The sequence below is a fragment of the Staurois parvus genome, unplaced genomic scaffold, assembly GCF_062004578.1.
Source record: "Staurois parvus isolate SC_StPar_1 unplaced genomic scaffold, SC_StPar_1.0 ptg000997l, whole genome shotgun sequence".
NCBI lineage: Eukaryota > Metazoa > Chordata > Amphibia > Anura > Ranidae > Staurois > Staurois parvus.
Genome location: NW_028318793.1, coordinates 880,621 through 901,177, shown reverse-complemented (window position 1 = coordinate 901,177; position 20,557 = coordinate 880,621). Strand labels below are relative to the sequence as shown.

Below are 20,557 nucleotides of genomic sequence, written 5' to 3'. Positions count from 1 at the left end.
ACTCTACAAATGTGCTGTGGAAAGGTCCTTTCATTCTAGTATTTGCTTGTTACTTAGACTTTCTATTTACTTCAGTACCTTTTATACATTAATATATTGTAGTAGATGTCAACAACTATTAAATTATCTTTGAAACCTAGTGACTCATGTACCCTCTCAAAGAAAATCTCAATCTAAAAATAACTGAATTTATGTAACCATCTCCATACCACCTCCTTTACTTTAAGACCATTTTTCAGTTTTTAAATGCTGTGGTAGTTTGACAATTATTTGGTCCTACAATATGTACCCAATTGTAATTTTTATAAGAAAGACGGAGCTTCTTATGGTGGCATTTAATTTCCACTGATTTTTTTTTTGTAGAATATAATAAAAAATAGACAAAACAGTTGAAAAAAAACTGTTCTACTGCCCATCACAATTCTTGAAGCCCTATAATGCCATGTTCATACAAACTCCAAAAAGGGGTCTTTTTTTGGGTAAGTGATCAGAACCACCAATCATATTGCCCCCAGGCACAGGAAGGTCCCCACTCAAACCACAGCACTCAAAAAGTATCCCAAGTAAACAATTAGCCAAAAGTTAGTGTATACTGCATGCATGATCAAAAAGGTATATGCATAAGAATAGCACTGCACCTAAAACTCTCAATCTCCATTGAACACATCTCCCAGAAAATAATCATAGCTACCCACCAGTCACACATTCATGGTTGCTGGGCTTTCCCTCTTTCAGCATCATGTCTCAGCATCGTGTCTTTACTTATCTTCTCCCTTGGTTTTTGTAGAGTGGGTAATGTAGTCATTGTGGTTATGGCTGTGGCAGAGGGCATGGTATATGTAATCAGTGGCAGAAATTGGCTTTATTTACATTTTGAGCATACAATTGTGATCATTGTCATTGACGATCACAGTAATCACAAGGCACAGAGCCACTTCAATTGGCTCTGAGCTTTTGACATTTTAAAATGACAGTAGGCAAGCCATTGTATTACAGTGGTTGTTTGTGGGGTGTTTAAAGCCAAACCAATTAATACATGAATGTGTATATTAACCTCTTCTGTACTGTGCTATAGCCAAAAGACAGCTATAGCGCGGTTGTCTAGCTCTGGGACAACGTTTATGGACGTCATCCCAGAACACGCCCCCTGGCGCCGCTGGTGATCGCTGTGTCCTATGGACACAGCTGATCATGTGGTAAAAGGCAGCTGTGATTGGCTGTTTACCATATCACATGATCAGCTGTGTCCACTGATACAGCAGATCACTGGGTAAGTACAGTTGCTGGTTATCGGCTGCACTTTCCTCACGCTGTCACAGCATGAGGCAAGTACTGCTGATAACCAGCAATTGTCAGAGAAGTGATCAGCACTGATCATCAGGGCACTGATGATCAGTGCCCAGCAGTGCTGCCTACCCCTGCCCAGCAGTGTCACGCATCAGGCATCACTGATGATGCTGCACTATCAATGCCCCCCATCAGTGCTGCCTATCCATGCCACCTCATCAGTGCCCATCAGTGCAGCCTCATCAACACACATCAGTGAAGGAGAAAAATTACCTGTTTGCTCTTTTTATATTATAAAATTTTCAAAAGAATTAAAAAAAACCTTTATTTTTCAGTTTCTGTTTATAGTGAAACAAATAAAATACACAGTGGCGATAAAATTCCACCAAAAGAAAGCTCTATTTGTGTGAAAAAATGATAAAAATGTATTATGGGTACAATGTTGCATGACTGCAATTTTCAGATTTCAGTGTTGTCACACTTCGAATGACAATTGGCCTGGGCAGGAAGGGGGTGTAAGTGCCTGGTAGGCAAGTGGTTAGGAAATCATTAATAGAGGTTTTACATGCAACTAATGTAAATACTTGAATTAACCTCCTGTAAAATCCCTATGCAGAAGGACTCATGCTAGTTCTGTCTTTCCCAGTAGGAGGATAGGAAAAGAGAGAAAAGTAGTGATTGAGCCATGTGCTTACACCATCGTTGTTCAATAAACAGGCTAGGGGGTGTTCTGGTGGAAGCTGAATTAGGGACCAGACCATGTTTAACCTGTTGTCTAATCCATGCAACCATGCCAAACAGAATACCAAATCCTTCAGCAGAGAAAAATGTTTCCATATTACAGTATGAATCTCAAATGTGTGCTTGGCATATGGCCTGGCATTTAAAGTGGACCTATAGGCTAAAAGACATGTATGAAGCAGTCTGTCACTTGTATTTATGTTAGAGGAGGGATTCCTGTAAAACAGTTTTATTACATGTTGATCTTGCTAGCAAAAGTGTGTATTTTTCAACTTCTTTTTAACAAACCAAGCTGTCCAGCAAGAGTGACTGTTAGATTGAGACAACCCATTTAAGGCTGATGACACAATGACAACCTTGTCACTAGTGATCCTGCTGCTGACAATATTCCAAAATCAAAAGTGGAACGCTTGCTAAAAAGCTGCCTGTTTTGGTCCTATTTGAATAGCTTCCTCTAAAGCCGAGGCAGCAAGATCTGTCGCTCCCATCACTAGGGAATGTGATTCAGACCAGCGACAGAGTGACATCTCACTGTAACTACGGAGGCAGCTATTCCATAGGGACACCCAAGCGGCCTTTTTAGCAATCCTGCCGCTGGCGATTTGTTGCTAGCTGCAGAATTGCCCATGTGTCTCTAGCACGGATAGAGGTACTTACAAGGGTCAGCTTTTATGTATTAAAATTAAAGCTGTTATTCGAAAATGAAAAAAATGGCTGCTGTAGTTTCTTAAAACGTGTTAGCTTGAGGTAGGCTTTAATTTGTTAGCCACTCTTGGACAGCAGCATTGTAGAGGGTAATATTAGACTAAGTTGTTCCGCCATAGACACAGTGGATGGTGGCAATAAAGGAAAATTCAGCTACCAAATTGTAGGGACTGGTAAGTTACAATAACCTAAACTTTTGTTTTTGAACTTAGATACACTTTACCATTTTACACATTTAACTGCACTTAAAAGTTAATTGTGACCACACTGGAGAATCACATATGGAGTTTTTGCCCCTTAACTGAATTCCTATGGGTTCAGAGCAGGGACAGCTTTACAACCCACAAACCGAAACTGGTATACAGTTGTATTTGAAAGTAGTCGCATGCCAGACAAATTGCTGTGGACCATAATATCATTAATGGACTTACACTTTCAATGACTTCAACAACCACTAGTCATATAATCTACTAGGCCTCGCCAGTTTTCTTGACAGCTGAAGTTGTTTGAGTGAGATCAGGCTTGACATCCTCCTGGGGGTTCTCAATGTTTTACATCTAGAGCCCTATGCATGCTTCTGAAGCCAAAGCTACAGTCTATCTGGCAGGTATGTAGCTTGCATTTGAAAAGTGGTTTGACCGCCTTTATAAGCCAAACAATGCCATTCTGATTGCCTAACAACTACTGTCCACTATAGAGGTAGGAGGAGGTGGCCACTGGACCACTGGTATGAAAAGTATCCACTAACCAATATGTAATCAGTACAAAAAAGGTAATACACGAAACATACAACAGTTTATTTGTTCAAAAGTTTCAAAGATTCCTTCAAAACAAAGCACTCAGACAGGAAAACGCATCTTCAGCCATAATAAGTCACCTAGAGAGCAGCCATTAATCCTGTTTACTGTCTCTGTGTATTTGTAATCAGTCTCTTGTTGCTCAGAGAACTCCTGATCAATTCTCATCCATCTCTCTTCCTGATCGATCTCTTCACACCTGAATCGGTGAAACAAAGATTTAAATTCAGTGAAATTCTCCATCTGTGACTTGTCAATATGTTTGTCCCTGAGACTTTATCGATGATCAACAGTTGGGCATTTCTGATTTGGTATTTGTGTGCCCGCTCTGCATTTGTCAGTATTTTTACATGATTTGCAATATGGATGAGGAAAAACATCTGCATGTCATTCTAGTGCTGTCAGTTTTGAGTCTTGATTTGTTAAGTGATATTTGCTGTGAGACACATGCAGCCAAGATTTGGCTCTTCCATCTCAGCCCAGAAAACATGACTTTAATATAAAATATACAAAAAAAAGTTTGATTATTTTTACACTAGCAAAATTCAATATATAAAAAACCAAAATACTAAAAATTAATTGTTCTACAATTTATGTGCTTTTTAAAAATCTTTACAGCACAAAAGCTAACGTGCTCTTTTCAATTGTGAATAATTAAAAAGTAGTACTTTAGGAAAATCAGGCAGAGAATGGGAGGGCTTGGAGATAATTACAGCTCGCTTTCCCATTCTTATCATAATGTTAAGTGATACATTGAAACCTACAAAACGATTATTTATAATGTCTGTACATTTCATTTAGTTTTGTAGGGGGAGAAAACACATGACTCTCATACATTATCTTAACAAGTGGTCAAGTTTTAACACGTTTAGTCTATTTGCTGATATTTATAGCCATTTAATAATATATTGCAGAAGGTCAATGATTGTATGAAAGTTATAATTCAAACCTATTTTTTTAAGATAAATAACAGTAATGATATAATATATAAATTTTTTTAAATGATTGTCTTATTGCTATTTCAATGGGAATATGTCTTTGAACATCTTATTAGATTTAGAATTCAGGTACCATGTTGGTACCTGACCAGCAAAAACAATTATGTAGTGACCATCCTAATAATAAAATAAAAGGAAAACAATAAAAATAAGTCATATATATATAAATGGTACAACAATCCTATATAAAAATCATACATAAGATTCGTATCTGCTTTTCCACTGGCAGAGCTTTAAAGTATAACTAAAGGCAAAACTTTTTGTTTAGTTGTGATTAGAGGGAAGGAGGATTAGAACACTTGCTAGATTTTATTGCTGTCTGTGCCCCTATTAGGAAAATTCACTCTCTCTATCTGTCTTGTTTACCATTATCATCGAAAGTAAAAGAAAATCACAAATTTTGGGTTGTCCCCAGAAAATAATAGAGGGGAAAGTAGTTTTGGTGGTTTGGGAGTCCCCAAGAGAGTCCCTTAATTTGGAGGGATTTCCTCTCCCTTCCTGTTTACTTCCTGTCCCATAGTTAAAGGGAAATCTCTGCAATGGAACAAAAAGGGCAAAAATAAACCTTACAGAAGTTATAACCCTCCCTTACTCTATCCCAAATGGGAAATAAATGTGCCTATAGTTCTATTTTAAGATTTCTAAATTTAACATGAAATAACTTCTTCGAACATCAGTAGATTTGTGTCTGTACCCACCACCCATGATCAATATGCCTGAAACTTGAAGCCCAATGAGATTTGGCCATGATATGATGAGTAAGAGAAGTGGTCACATGCAGTTCCTGTTTGTTCTTAGGCCTATTTTTGTCCAAGGCAGAGTGTTGACTGCCTGACAATAAGGTATGTTTTGCCTGGCAGTTTCCCATCTAATTCAGACCTAGAAAGTGACAATTAGAAAAAAAAAGATAGACGCTTTAAGACCAGCCACCATCCTTCTTAAAATAAATAAATAAATTAAAAAAACTAGCTCTATTGCTCCGTAGCATGCATTTTAGTTTTGTTTCTTAATGTCCAGCATTTGACCCAGCAATGACATACAGTTTGTTATAGTATGAGAACTAGATGTTTCCAATTTTGTATTGTCCTACTGGTCAAATGTTGTGGCTATTTAACTGTATTCTAGCATCAAAAATAAAAAAAAAAAAAAGATGCTTTAATAAGCAAAATTTAAACTTAATAAAGGAAAGAACAACCAAGGAAGTGTAGTAGCACATCGTCATTATAAATTGTACTTCGTTGCTCTGAATTATCGAAACTGACAAAAGGTGAAAGTTGGTTGTTGATGCACACCATGGCTGTTAACAATAACTTTTTTTTAATTTAGCTTGAGCTCACCACTAATTCCTGCTGCAAGAAAAGCTCTCAGGTTAAAAAAAAGAAACTTTAACCATTTTTATTAGTACAGAGCAATCTGGATACATTCTGGTGATCAGATTAACCTCTTGACATGTACTTCACAATAATGCTAGTACATCCATTATCACTGGGCCACTTGATCCATGCTGAACAAAGGCCTGTCACTTTAATCTCACAAGAACCTAGTATGCAGGCGTGTTCCATAAAGGCCATGGAGAATAACTGAAGCTATTGGCATTTTTTTTAGAACACACACACATTAAATACACAAAATGTTATATATATATATATATATATATATATATATGTGTATTTATTTTCTGCAATAACTGTCAGCTGCAAAAATCCTTACTAGCATGGCAATGACGCTACATTGTAGGGTGGACTAGTAAGAGAAGCAATTTTCAAGTTGATCTTACCTGACAACACTTTTACCCTGAGAGATGATCCAATATACAAACAGCATAATAAAGAAGAAAAAGAGTAAATGTAAAAATCCTGTTCTTCTACACTACCTTGGTATTGTTCTTTCCTGTGGGAAACATACAGGACAATTTTATTGCTATTGCATCACAGGCAGAAGCACTGATGCAGAAAGCCTATTCAGTAGTCTCAGTTGGTGAGAACAATGATTGAAGGCACTTCCTTAAGCTATGTTTGGATCTATTTAAAGCATTTTTTTTAATTTTAAAAGGTTCTCCTTCAAACTAAGGCTTTAGTAAATAATCACATACCAAGCTTGGTGGCTCTTCAAGGTTGAGAATTTCATTCTTGAGCCACTCAAGAAGATGACTCAGAATAGGTACACTTTCTTGGAAACTGATTCAAGTGGTCTATTCAGAGCTTTCATTTTAACTTTCCATTCAATGGATACCAATATGTAGCAAACATATTTTCAGGCTTGATATTGTAGTGGTCATAAACACAAGTAAATACTTTTCCTCCAATAACACAGTTCCTGGTAAACGTATTTACCTTGGCAGTTTAGGTCTCCCAAAGCAGGAAAGTCTTCCAGATTTTCTTCTGTCCCTCAGTCATTTCTCAGAGTTGAATTAGCACTTTTAGAAAGAAAATAAGACCTCCAAGTTTCAGGGATCATTTCGCAAGTTTTCTGTGTTGAAAGAGAAACTACTAAAAGTGATGAATTCGAAAAGCACATTGAAAAGGTGTGTTTTTGGCACAGTGTGGAGACCATTAATGAATGTGAACAATTCATGAAATAGACTTTATGGATTTGAATAACACACAGAAAAATAGTGTGTGGAGCTTATTTAATGTATTATTCATTGTGTTTATGGACATTTACACTGGGGGAGAGCTACTAAAACTGGGGCACAGAGAGTCTGGGGCAACTGTGCATAGTAACCAATAGGTTTCAGCTTGTTCAATAAAACCTAGAATCGGATTTGTTACTATGCACAGCTGAACCAGATATTGTGGGCACCAATTTTAGTAAGTCTCCTCCATTGAGATTTATTGTTGTGAATTATATCACATGTTACCTAGTTTATAAGGCTAACCACCTACCTGCCACTCACAGTAAATATACTGCAGTGGGCAGTAGGCACAGTCACGTACATGTACCAGCCTTCTCCAAGGTTTGCTGACCTGTCCTTTGATTGGGCACAGCACAAGTCTGGTAGCAGATTTCAGCCAATGAAAATCTGCTGCTTGGCTGTGTCCAATCCCACACAGAATTCTGTGTTTATACACAGAGTTCTGTGTGTTTGTAGAGTAGCAGCTATCGGGCCGTTTCTTCTCCCTGAAAAGCAAGGCGGAAAAACAGCCAGATTTGTAAGTAAAAACAGCCCACATTACACTTGTTAGGCACACAGTTAACCCCTTAATTTTCCCTAGATGTTAACTCCTTTCCAGCCAGTGTCATTAGTACAGTGTTAGTGTACAGTATTATCACTATATTCATGTTACTAGCGATGTCCGTGTCAGTTAGTGACCCTTCCAGCCAGTGACTGTTAGGGTGGAGGGCAATCTGGCACTATCACAGTCCAACTATAAGTCACTGTTCACCGTCTTTACATTATAGCGTCTATAGCTGTGTAAATTCCAAAATATAAACCATAGTTTGGTAGAAAAAAAAATTCCCAATAAGTGTATATTAATTGCTTTGGACAAAAATGATAGCTTCTACAAACACATGTAGCAGACTACATTTTGGCCTACATTTATGAAGAAATTAGATTTTTTTCAATTGGATTTATTTTATAACAGAATGTGTTTTTTTCAGATATATATATATATATATATATATATATATATATATATATATATATAAAAATCCAGTGGTGATCAAATACCCCAAAAGAAAGCTCTATTTGTGTACAGTACAGCTTCTTTTGCATACAGTGTTGTATGACTGAGCAAGTGCCTGTTAAAGTTGTGCAGTATACCAAAAATAAATGCCCTGGTCATGGAGGGGGAAAAACCTTCCCAAGGTCAAGTGGTTAAAAAAAATGACATTGGTCCATCCAGTTTGACTTATGTGTGTGTGATTGTTTTTTATACTCCCCTCAATAATTCCCTCAGCCCTGTATATCATGGTCTTGTATGTCTGCATTTGTATTATTGCTAGAGCTATACTCAGAGGTGTATTTAGGTTTGGTGCTGCCCTAGGCAACACAAAAATTGGCTCCCCTCCCCATGGAGAGACCCTGACACCAACCCACACCCCCTCCCCCATGAAGAGAGCCTGATGTTGACCAACAACACCCTAGCCCTACCCGAGAGAGCCTTCCACTGCCACCACCCCCCCACCCTGGCAAGAGATAAGACACTCACCTTCACAGCTCCAGACATCCCCAAGAACAAGAGTCAGGCTCTGCATACACCATCAAACAGGCCCCAGCCTCTCTCAGATCCCAACTAGTCTCCGTGCTCCGTGTCTCTTCTTCCTTTCCTTCTTTCGGGGGATGGCACTGCCCCCCTGAAAAATGCCACCCTAGGCAAATGCCTTGTTTGCCTTGTGGTAAATACACCCCTAGATATACTTTTAATGTAGGGGAGTGCTGCATCTGCAATATTTAATGGAGGTATAATAATCTTTATGATACTGTAAGTGTAATACTACTCGGGATATTTATACATTTTTGTGCATGTTAGTAGGTGTCCTCACAATTGTTCTCTGGTATGTTGTGTTATGTTCATTTGCTTGTAGTCTAATCTGTATTGTGTTGTGAAGAGGGGAGACTAATACTAATCCACATTTCCATCAGGGGAGACTAATACTAATCCACATTTCCATCAAATTTTGTAGTAAGGTGATACAATCATTGCCATTATGGATTATTTTATTTTCCAATGTATTGTTATTTTATTCACTTGTCACTGACTTGAGGCACCAGGGTATAACTATGCTATGCCTGTCCATCGCTTAGAATCTTCACATCAAAATGACTGGATACTGGCCAAGTAAACACAGGTGCGTTCCTTGCTGATCCTCATTCAGAGCAACTAATACACAGCTCACCAGGTCTGCTGGTTAACCTCATTTAGGCGTTCTCTCAGACCTTGAGCAAAGAACAGGATTCTATAATCACACAGGGAGGGGGGGGGGGGATCAAAAACAAATGCTGCTATAAAGTAAAAAACAGGCTCACTTTGTAGCTGTTCTTCCTACAGGAAGCAAAGAGACTTTACCAAACAGAACAGAGCTCCCCAGGGACACAGGTTGCCACTGAACATTTTTTTATTTTATCTTTCAAGACTATAATGGCAAAACTCTTTCTAAAGTCACCCACACACCTCACGTAGTTGATAAAGAAGACTGACAAAGATTGATTCCTGCATCAATATACAACATAATCCACCACATAATCCACTGATCCACACTGGATCATACCGCACTCTGCAATTCTCAGGTAGTTGACAAACATCAAAGAAAGGTGAAGATTTATTCAAACAGCTTTATAAAGTAGCCTACTGAAGAGTAACAGTGTTGTCTGTTATCATATATGACTATCTATCCCAGGAGGTGCATTTGGCCATTAGAACATTATACAAATAAGAATCTGGTGAATGAATGGGAACAATGACCATATTTTTTGGCGTTAGGTGAAGTTGAATTTTGAAAAAAAAATAAAGAGTCACTGCGTCCAAATGTATTATTTTTCTGTGAATTGAAGCAGTATTCCAATGCCTTTTGGGGGTCAGAATGCATTTCTTTCCTCAACTAAATTGAACAAACACGATTACTCATAGTGTTCATATAAATTTTTGTATCACCATTCTTGTACACATTTATCAGTATAAAAATAACACTTTTTTGTGGCCCTGAAGAAGACGTGGCTGCATTCTGCCATTGTGCTCCACCTTCTAACCAATAAAATAATTGGATCAGACCCTATGACTTAAGTAGGCTATAGATGGATCTAATCTCAGACAGTGCAGGAGGGACCGGCCAAAAATTTGATGTATCTATTCGCAGGTTGCTTGTACTGAAGTAAATCCATCGATTGGCTTCAGTACAACCAGCCTTTACATTTTATGGACACGATCACTGCCAGTAGTTATAGCAGTGATCATTGTTAGTGTTAGCAGTGATTGTTGTGTTCTGCTAGTAGAGAGCATTGCTCCTAGATGTTAATCCCTTCCTAGCTAGTGTCATTAGTACAGTGTCAATGTACGTCACTAGTGACATGAATACGGTGATAATAGTTAGTGACCCTCCCAGTCAGTGTCTGTTAATGCCAGCAATTGAAAATCCATCAATTGACTTCAATACAACCAGCCTTCGGGTTTTTTACACACGATCACTGGCAGCTGCTATAGCCGTTAGCAGTGATCGCTGTAGTCCTGCTGGCAGGGAGCATTCTCTGCTGGCAAACACAATAGCACTCTGGGGGGAGATGGGGAACCAAACATTACAATTTTCCTTCCACCATGAGTGGAAGGAAAGAGAATAGTCAATGGTTTGCCTTAGGATGCCCTTCATCTGATCTTACATCTGTCATCTCCTTGCAGGGATGACAGTACGGGCTAGACAGCTTCTGATTAGTCGGCACCGTGACGATGCTGATCAATCAGTGCAGGGATGACAGTATGGGCCACATGGCTTCTCAGAGGAGAGAAAGCCATGGGGATTTCAAATCCCAAGCTTTTCATTTTATGACAGAATGGGATCAGTGTAGCAAAGCTTCCCGCACTGCTCCTGTGTGAACTTAGGCTATGACAAGCCTGGGTTCCCAAAGGCGCTGTGGGAAAACCGCATTCGATTTGAACAGGAATTGCATTCCTCTTCAAATCGCATGTTTTTTTTGAGCTGCAATTTGTATTGACACAAATCACACTGCAAAATGTATGGACACAAAGTATCGGTTTCAGGTAGCAGGAGCATTTTCACAAGTACTTGTGTAAATACTCGGTATTGGCACATCCCTAATAATGTGTGTGTGTGTGTATATATATATATATATATATATATACAGAATAAGTTTTTTGGGTTTTTTTAGCAGTTGACGGTTATCTTTTTATGATAATGCTTTTAAAGTTTACTTTAATGTTAAAATCACTTTATTATCTAAACTTGTGTTAGGCAATGACATAGTTCCTTTTCATCTTCTTTTCTATCTGATATTGTTATCTTGCTCTTTGCCTTCTCAATAGATGTGTTAATGAGAAAGGCTAGCCCTACAGATTCTTGTTGTATTTCTATGAAAATGTATTCTTCTTTTGAACAAGCTTTATTCACAATAGCGTTGATTTCTAAGGACTTGCTTTTTTTTTTCTGGGTAGCAGGCACTTTTTTTCAAAACTTATCCAGCTAGTCCATTTGGTTCATTAGGCAGAGAAACTTATCTTTCTATGTAACTTTACTAAAGGTCATTATGGATAAAAAGTTTCTTACGCTCTCCATTAAAGGTATGTCAAATGCTAATGGGATGTCGTGTCTTTGTCTGTTCTGTCAAATTTTGTAGAAAAGGACATATCAAAGATTTTTTTAAAAAGGGCAAAGGAACGAAGGATCTAGAGTACTGTTACTCAATGCTGCTAAAAACCTGTGCAATCATATTTAGATCTACTATAATCATTATAATGTATATTCCTATTCTGTGTATCATGTTAAAGAGAGTTTGCCAAATATGTCTTACCAAGCCCTATCAAATATCAGATTTGTCCATTCTGTGGTAACTTGCAAGGATTCTCCTGTGTTTGTTAAGCCCATAACCAAAAATGTAGTATATTGCAACTTACCAATCATTCGATGTGGGGGTTGCATCAATTTGCTCTCTATTTTAGGCTTTTCTCCCGTGTTTCACCTGGTGATTTGGCCAGTACCATACTTCATCTAGAGTGGGGGCACTCTAATACAGGAAAGAGCACAGGGAGCCCCTATGGAGAGCAGCATTGTCAGTCGGGGGGGGGGGGGGAGTGATAGATGTTCTAGCACAGTGGTGGGCAACCTTTTTTTTCAACTGAGCCAAATCTCGCCAAAAGCACGATTTAAAAATGTGGCTCTCAAAATAAATTTCAAACTGAAAATACATAGGATGGTACACTGTTTTTAGTTTCAATAAGTTTTTATAGTAATTCATCCCCCATAGTAATTCATCCCCCATATAGTAATTCATCCCCCATATAGTAATTCATCCCCCATATAGTAATTCATCCTCCCATAGTAATTCATCCCCCCATAGTAATTCATCCCCCATATAGTAATTCATCCCCCCCATAGTAATTCATCCCCCCCATAGTAATTCATCCCCCATATAGTAATTCATCCCCCCCATAGTAATTCATCCCCCCCATAGTAATTCATCCCCCATATTAATTCATCCCTCATATAGTAGTAGTAAGTAAGTAGCAAGTAGTAAGCCAAGTCCCCCCTGTGTCAATTCACTTACCTTTGCTCCGCGCGTTCCTCTCGCCGTGTTGCCGCGCCGTTCCGGTCTTCAGGGCGGACTGTGAGAGGAGCCTAGCTCCTCTCACGTTCGTCACGCTGCCCCGCCTACACACATCCTGACAGCCAATCACTGGCTATCAGGATGTGAGTGGCAGCGAGACTGGCCAATCATTGCATTTGAGCGCGCTGCCCTGGCTGTTTTTTTTTTTTATCACGCTGCAGAGTCCCTGCCGCCCGAGAGGAGGGAGGGGAGCAGGCGCCCGGCACACAAGAGCCGCATTAAAGCGTGTAAAGAGCCGCATGTGGCTCGCGAGCCGCGGCTTGCCGACCACTGTTCTAGCAGATTTAAATACACTAACAAAGTATTAGCTGAAGTTTAGCTTTAATTTATCACAAGAGAAAAAACTGTAGCAAATGCTTATAAAGGTTTTACATAAATAAAAGATGAGCATTATAAGCACCTCTGTCAGTGGTATAGTCAGTCAGTCTGTCAAAAGGATAAGTTCACCTTTTGGAAAATGTTTTACATCCTGAATATGGGTGTGTAACATGGTACTGTTGCAGCAGCCACTGCATCTCCCCTGATACCCCGTTTTGACAGTGGGTCGGGGATTGCATCCCCATGCCCACTGTTACAATTTAGAAAAACCACAGCCATGCAGGGCTCTGCCCACCCAGCACCCTCATTCATTCACAGAGTTCTGTGAATGGGAGAACTACACCTACTGTCAGCCATTGTGGCTGAAGGCTTGTAGTTTTCAGTAAACCACCAGGGTGCTGTTGAGTGTCCCAGATAGTTCATTGATGCTTCCTGTCATTCGGTAACTGCCTGCCCATATGAGGTACAAGGAAACAGATACACTGACAGTCTGAGATTCTACCCACCATCTGCTGGCCACAGGTGCAATGCTTTGCAGGCTCTGAGTTAAAAAAAACAAATAATAAATGACCATTCAAAACAAGAATTCCTCCTGCGCTGCCAATAGCCTAAAACAAAACAAAACGGGGTGGCTGCTAACACCAGCCTATATTACAACATGGTCAAGATGGCGCCTGGAGCAGCTGTGTGACCGCCAGCGCACCTGCACTCCATCCGCCACCATCCGGACCCCTGAGCTGCCACCGAGGTCCCCACCAACACCCTGAAGGGGCCCTGGATACTCCGTCCCTCCGGTGGGTCGAGGCCTACTGCGGCACCCGAAGCCACGGTGTTTCCTACCGGCCATAGCCGGGATGCCTCCACTCCATCCCTTGGACAGGGGAAGCTGCCACCACCCCTACCGGTCCTGCCGACATCCAGGAGGGGTCCTGAGCCACGACGAACCGGGACACACACTGACCCACACAACCTTAGACCCATCTCCCTGCTACCATTCACTTTCAAGCTCCTTGAGCGCTTGGCCTACAATCGCCTAAGCGCCCACCTCACTGATAACAACTTCCTTGACCCACTACAATCTAGCTTCCGTCCCCTACACTCCACCGAAACCGCCCTACTTAAAATCACTAATGACCTGCTAACCGCCAAAGCTAGTGGCCATTACTCAGTCCTCCTGCTCCTCAACCTCTCCGCGACCTTCGACACAGTTGACCACCCCCTCCTCCTTACAAAACTGCACTCCCTTGGCATCAGGGACGCTACTCTCTCCTTGTTCTCCTCCTACCTATCCCAGCGCTCCTTCAGCGTCACCTATAACACTGCCCTCTTCCCCTCTCTGTTGGAGTCCCCAAGGCTCTGTCCTCGGACCCCTCCTCTTCTCCATCTACACCTCCTCCCTTGGCAAACTGATACACTCCCACGGCTTCAACTATCACCTCTATGCCGACAACACACAAATTTACCTCTCCACCCCCTCACTCTCCGCCCGCATCGCCCACCTCCTGAACGACATATCAGACTGGATGTCGCTCCATTTCCTCAAGTTAAACCTGTCCAAAACCGAGCTCCTGGTTTTTCCCCCAGCCCGCGCGCCCCCCCATCCCTACTAGCAACGCCATCAATCCCACCCCACATGCCAAAGCCCTGGGTGTCACCGTGGACTCAAACCTTTCCTTCCAACCTCATGTCCAATCACTATCAAGGTCATGCAGGCTCCACCTCCGCAACATCTCCAAGATACGTACATTCCTCACCCCAGACACTACTAAACAACTCATACACTCCCTCATCATCTCACGCCTGGACTACTGCAACTCCCTTCTCACTGGCCTACCCAAACAAACGCTATCCCCACTCCAGTCTATCCTGAATTCAGCGGCCAGACTCATCCACCTCACCAACAGCTCCACATCCGCCACCCCCCCCCTGCCAATCCCTTCACTGGCTCCCGATTGCCCAGTGCATCAAATTCAAATTACTAACTCTGACCTACAAAGCCACTCACAACGCCGCCCCAAACTACCTAACTGACCTGATACCCAAATACCACCCTGCCCGTGCCCGTGCCCTTCGCTCCTCACAGGACCTCCTACTCTCTAGCTCCCTGGTCTCCTCATCCCACGCCCGACTGCAGGACTTCTCCAGGACTTCCCCCATCCTCTGGAACTCCCTACCCCAATCCATCAGACTGTCACCTACCCTCCTCACCTTCAGGCGCACCCTGAAAACCTATCTCTTCAGGGAAGCCTACCCCTCCCTCACCTAACAACCGGTCTCCTCCACTTCTCCCACCACTCCATCCCCCACATCCACTTCCTCCTGTACCACTTCCCCTCCCTCCTAGATTGTGAGCTCGAAAGAGCAGGGCCCTCGAACTCCTCGAGTATTGTTCTGTTACTGTTTTGTCTCATGTTCTGTCCTCCTTGCTATTGTACAGCGCTGAGCAAACCCTTTGGTGCTATATAAATACTGTATAATAATAATATTACCAATAGTGACAGAAAAAATGAATGAGAAAATAGATGCTGCGCTGCCCAAAACCATTAGGGAAAAATAAACCCTATAAATAATAAATGAATATAATAAGTGATAAAGAAAAGTGCAAATGAATAGAAATGGACATAAAATGAACTAGTGATACAATAGGTGAGCAATAAATATTATGTGATTTATTATTTTTTTGTCCACTTAACTTGTGAAAACAATGTGCACAGTAGCATTGCATTTTTCAAAGTCCTAATAAATCTGTGTTCTTCCAAAATAAAAGCACCTATGTGTTATTGCAGTTTCTATGCTTGTTAGTGTGTGTATGTGTACCCTGTGTTTTTATGTGAGTAGGCACTTTGCTGCTTTTTTTATTCGATAAATGCTATATGCTTACTACACTATGGGAGTTCTCTGATTTAATCTTCTATGTGTTCTGAGTGTTATATTGAAGCTTCTTGGCCCCTGTGGGTCGCAGCCTGGAGGTGAGCGTGCATGCTAGCTGGTGGTGGATTACTCATTGCACTAGTTACCGGCTGTGTCACATATTTGGAAGAACACAGATTTGTTAGGACTGTGCACAGCAGCATTGCATTTTTCACATTGTTTTCTAATGGTTTATGCACATGTTATTTGATTTATTATTATCATTCATTATCTATTGTTTACACATTTGGTCACGATTAGTTAAGAGATTCATTTATTTATTTTTTTGTCCACTTAATATTTATTTGTCACCTATTATATCACCAGCACTTTTCTTTGTCACTTATTATTATATTATATTCATTTATGATTTATAGGGTTTATTTTTCCCTAGTTGCTTTGGGTAGCGCAGCATCTATTTTCTCATTCAATAAATGCACTTTTTTGTAAAAAGATGTGCATGTATTTAGTTTTTATAAAGGTGTACCTATTCTTTAAATGGTTTGTGTCATCTCTGTAACTGGACAGCTTGTACTTTAGAAAAAGCAACAGACTTACTGACTGGATCACCAGGTCAAAATAAAAGCAAGCCTAAAACAAAAATGAATGCAGCCATCACATCTATGAAATGGTAAGCTGCGAAATAATAAATGTTTGCTTTTAGGTTTATTACCACTTTAAGTATATTTTGAACAAAAATCTTTTTCTAGTTTTGGACAGAGCGGGGATGGGTTATAACATTAATTTGTTTTTTGGGTTTCTTTTGCTTTCTATATCCCTGTATTTTAGAAGGAACATCTGTTCCAGTTACTAAGAGCTGACATCCTCTCATTTCTTGTTGTGCTTCCAGGTCAGGAAAAAAAAGTGGTTTGAACCATTCCAAACTCTATCTATCTGGAAGAAATTTCTATCTATAGGAAATGGTACTATGTATTTAGGGTTTTAGTGAATTTGCCACTCTGATGTTAAAACCCCTTAAAATGAACTGTGCCAGAAACTACAATACAAAATGAACATACTCACCAGTTTATTGCCCAAAAACTGTGATGTCACCACAATGCAGCTATCTTTCAGATCCAAGGAAATAGAGGATCTAAATCTACAAAACAAAAAATCAGAGCTTACCTGAGACTGCAAACAATCACATCTTCTAATGCCAGGCTCCATCCTCTCATTGCGGGAGTAAGGAGAGCTAATAGAAGTGGTCATTGTGCTTCAACCTGTCATTTTTATTTTTTTCTCAACATCTAATAAGCCACATCCCAGGAGTCTTTGCACTATTCAGTATCAAGTGGCTTGCTTCTATCAGCTCTCCTACACTAAGAAGATGGAGTCTGGCCATCGAAAGGACTTGATCTTTGCAATTTGTACATGACGATGAGCCATTTGTACTTGTTTTTCATACATGCATTTTTTTATATTTTATTTATTAAAATGATTTGCTGCATTTTTGTGCTCTCTTTTTTTGTCAAGAGTCCAGGAATGGCAGTCCATGTAGTTTTCTCTGCAAAGGTTTTTCTTTTACACGACTAGTAATGAATGCATAAAATCGGTCATCTTTCATCAGCAGCAATAAAACCTTTCCAAACAGTCCTATTACTTTGTAAATTTAATTATTTTGTACTGGAAGTACCAATAATTAGACCATGCATGGAAAATGACTGACTGCTCCCTCAATCAGAATCAGCTTAGATACTGAAAAGAAGGAATGGAATTTTGATCTATGATGACTGCATTCGGTTATGCATGTGTAATCAATCAACAGGGGTAGCTCCAGGCAATAATTTTTTTGCTGGTGCTGTACTAGTAGTATGTGTGAGGGAGCTAAGTCCCAACCCTGAATTCCATAATTAAAGTAGACATACCCGAAGAGGAAATTCTTAGAAAATGAAAGATGCAAGGTTATACAGTGTAATAAGAATACAGACTGTAGCTCCTTTTAAGCACATTGAAGCATATAGAGTGCAGTGGTCACATGTATGGTGTCACTCCCTTACATTGCTAGTCAGCATCTGCAAAATTAATTTCTGTAAATGGTGTCAGTGGGTGTAAAAATAGACCATAGTTGCCAAGAATTATGAGCGACAACTTAAAGGGATTGAAATGAAAAATGTGGTGTGCTACATGTGCCACCTTGAAGGGATTGAGAAAAGAAACTTAGCCCTACCAACAAGCATGTGGCATGCTATAAGTGGTCAGAACCAATAAAGTGGGTGTTGCTTTACCTACCTTTCACTTTTTACTTTGCTATGGTTTAAACAAAAAAAAAAACCCTGAGGTGCACTGAAGAGATCTTGGGAGTGAAGTAAGCACAGATGTTGCTGTGGCAGCATACGTCAGGGCCAGCAATAAGCTTCAGCAAGGGTCAGGCCAGGCAATAATCCACAGCAAATGACAGGGCAAGCAATAATCCTTATCAATAACAACCCCCAGCAAGTGTCAAGGCGAATAATAACAACCCCTAGCAGAGATAACCCCCCTCATCAATAATGACACCAAACAATAACAACTGTCAGCATTCATACATTTCAATATTATTACTCTCCAGCATAACCCCACCCCCACTTCCTCTGTGATATCAATTCCCAGCCATACTCCCTAATAATATTGACCCCCAAACTATAACCCCCCCCCCCCAGCAACAACAGTTCAAGCAATAATAACCACAGCATTTACAACTGCCAGCACTATTAAAATCCCCAGATATACCTGTAGCAACAATACCAACACCCAGTAAAACATTCCCCACCCATATCAATTACCATTAACCCCCCGGAAATAACAACCCCAAGCAATAACAACATAATAACTCTCAGCATTAATACCCCCACCAGAAATAACCACCTTGCAAGTGCAGCAATAACAACTTCCGGCACTACCGATATTCCCAGCTATACCTGTTTCAGCGATAACAATTTGCCGGCAAAACATCCCCCCAGCAATAATAATCCATCAGCATTATAACTCACACCAATAACCACCCCCCAGGATTATTAACCCCCTAGCAATAACCCCCCAAAAATAAGCCCTCAGCACTAAACTTTCCCAGCTATGATAACCCCCAGCAATACCCCCAATAACCCACCAGAAAAAAGTAATCTCCCAGCATTTATAACCCCCAGAATTCTACCTTCCACAGCAAAAACCCCTCAGCAATTAAAACCCCTAGCAATAACAACTCCCAGCACTATTACCATCCCCAGCTATACTTGTACCAGCAATAACAACTCCCAGAAACACAACCCCCAACAATATTCACCCACTAGCAATAACAACCCCCAGCATTGGCGTTCACTAGTTTTGCTTACCTGCAAAGCTGGCTCTTTTCCACACTGGTACCGGAACTATAAAATATATGTCAGGCAAGAGATCATTCCACCCAACGGAGGAGCAAAGCGGCATATTTTCATGCAATGTTCTGGAATGCATAGAATCATGCTCAGTGCCACAACCAAGCTGGATGAAGGCACACAGCTACTGTAACGGTGCTTGATTAAATTTTGTGGGTGCTATAGCATACCCAAGCACCCCCTAGCACTACCATTAATCAACAACTATTATTTTGTTTTCCCTAAAAAAGATTGAGAAGTTTGGTTGTGGTGTCAAATGTACAAGTTATAAAGAGCTAGAGATATATGGGTTCATGTCATACTTTTTCAGTTAAACTGGCCCATTACCAGTCCAGGAATGGCCAGCTTTATCCTAAAAAGTTTAAACCATGGCTGGCAATTGAAGTACATAAAGCCAACGTGTTCAATATTTGCAATGCTATCTAAAGGGTGGACAGAGTCAGTCTAGTTTAGAAGCCAGCAGACATAAGGAGCCAAGAAATATCCACAGAAATGGCACACAAGAAATAGATGGCAGCAGTAAATTTAATGCGTAACCTGGCACAATGAATTCAGACAGTCGAATTATTTACATTTTAATGTCTACAGAGGACTGCACTAATCTGGCCACAAACCTTTCTAATGCAAATATCAAAAGTGAGCTTTATGAACATTTTATCTCCGGTATTGTTTAGAACATGGAAAGCTGTCATTGATGAATAACTACAGTATGTAGTGTGTAATGCCTACACACAAAGGAATATATAGCATTCAGTTAACATGCTGTATGAAACAAAAGCTTTTTGTCTTAGCAGATGTAATCTGTGATAATTCATAGCCAAATAAAAGCTTGATTGCCTCACAATTCAAGTCGTTTTCTAACATATCCAAAGAAATCTTTAGAAGATGTGATCCAAAATACAGAAATACATTCAACCTACATATACAGTAATTGTATTCATGAAGACTAGCTCATATCTGTAGGTAAAAAGCTAGGTTACAAGTTGCAATGGAAAGAGTATTCATAAACATAGTAGTAGTATGTGAGTAGTAGTAGTGACTATAGGCATTACATTTGTTTGGTGGTTGGAATTGTGACTACAGTCCTTTTTTTCTCTGTGTATGTTTCCTCTGTGTGCTCCAGTTTTATATACCATCCAAAATCATACTAGCAGGTTAATCAGTTGCCACACTGGA

At 40.2% G+C, this 20,557-nt stretch overlaps 1 protein-coding gene and 1 long non-coding RNA gene across 5 annotated transcripts in view; one reads left to right on the top strand and one right to left on the bottom strand.

Moving 5' to 3' along the window:
• Window positions 1-20,557, top strand: part of MDGA2 (MAM domain containing glycosylphosphatidylinositol anchor 2) — a 954,572-nt gene that overhangs the window by 913,936 nt on the left and 20,079 nt on the right. The window lies entirely within an intron of this gene.
• LOC149441372 (uncharacterized) lies at window positions 3,510-6,994 on the bottom strand. Its single transcript, XR_016307391.1, has 2 exons — window positions 6,862-6,994; window positions 3,510-3,729 (listed from the first exon to the last, which is right to left on the bottom strand). It is a non-coding gene; the product is annotated as an uncharacterized LOC149441372 (long non-coding RNA).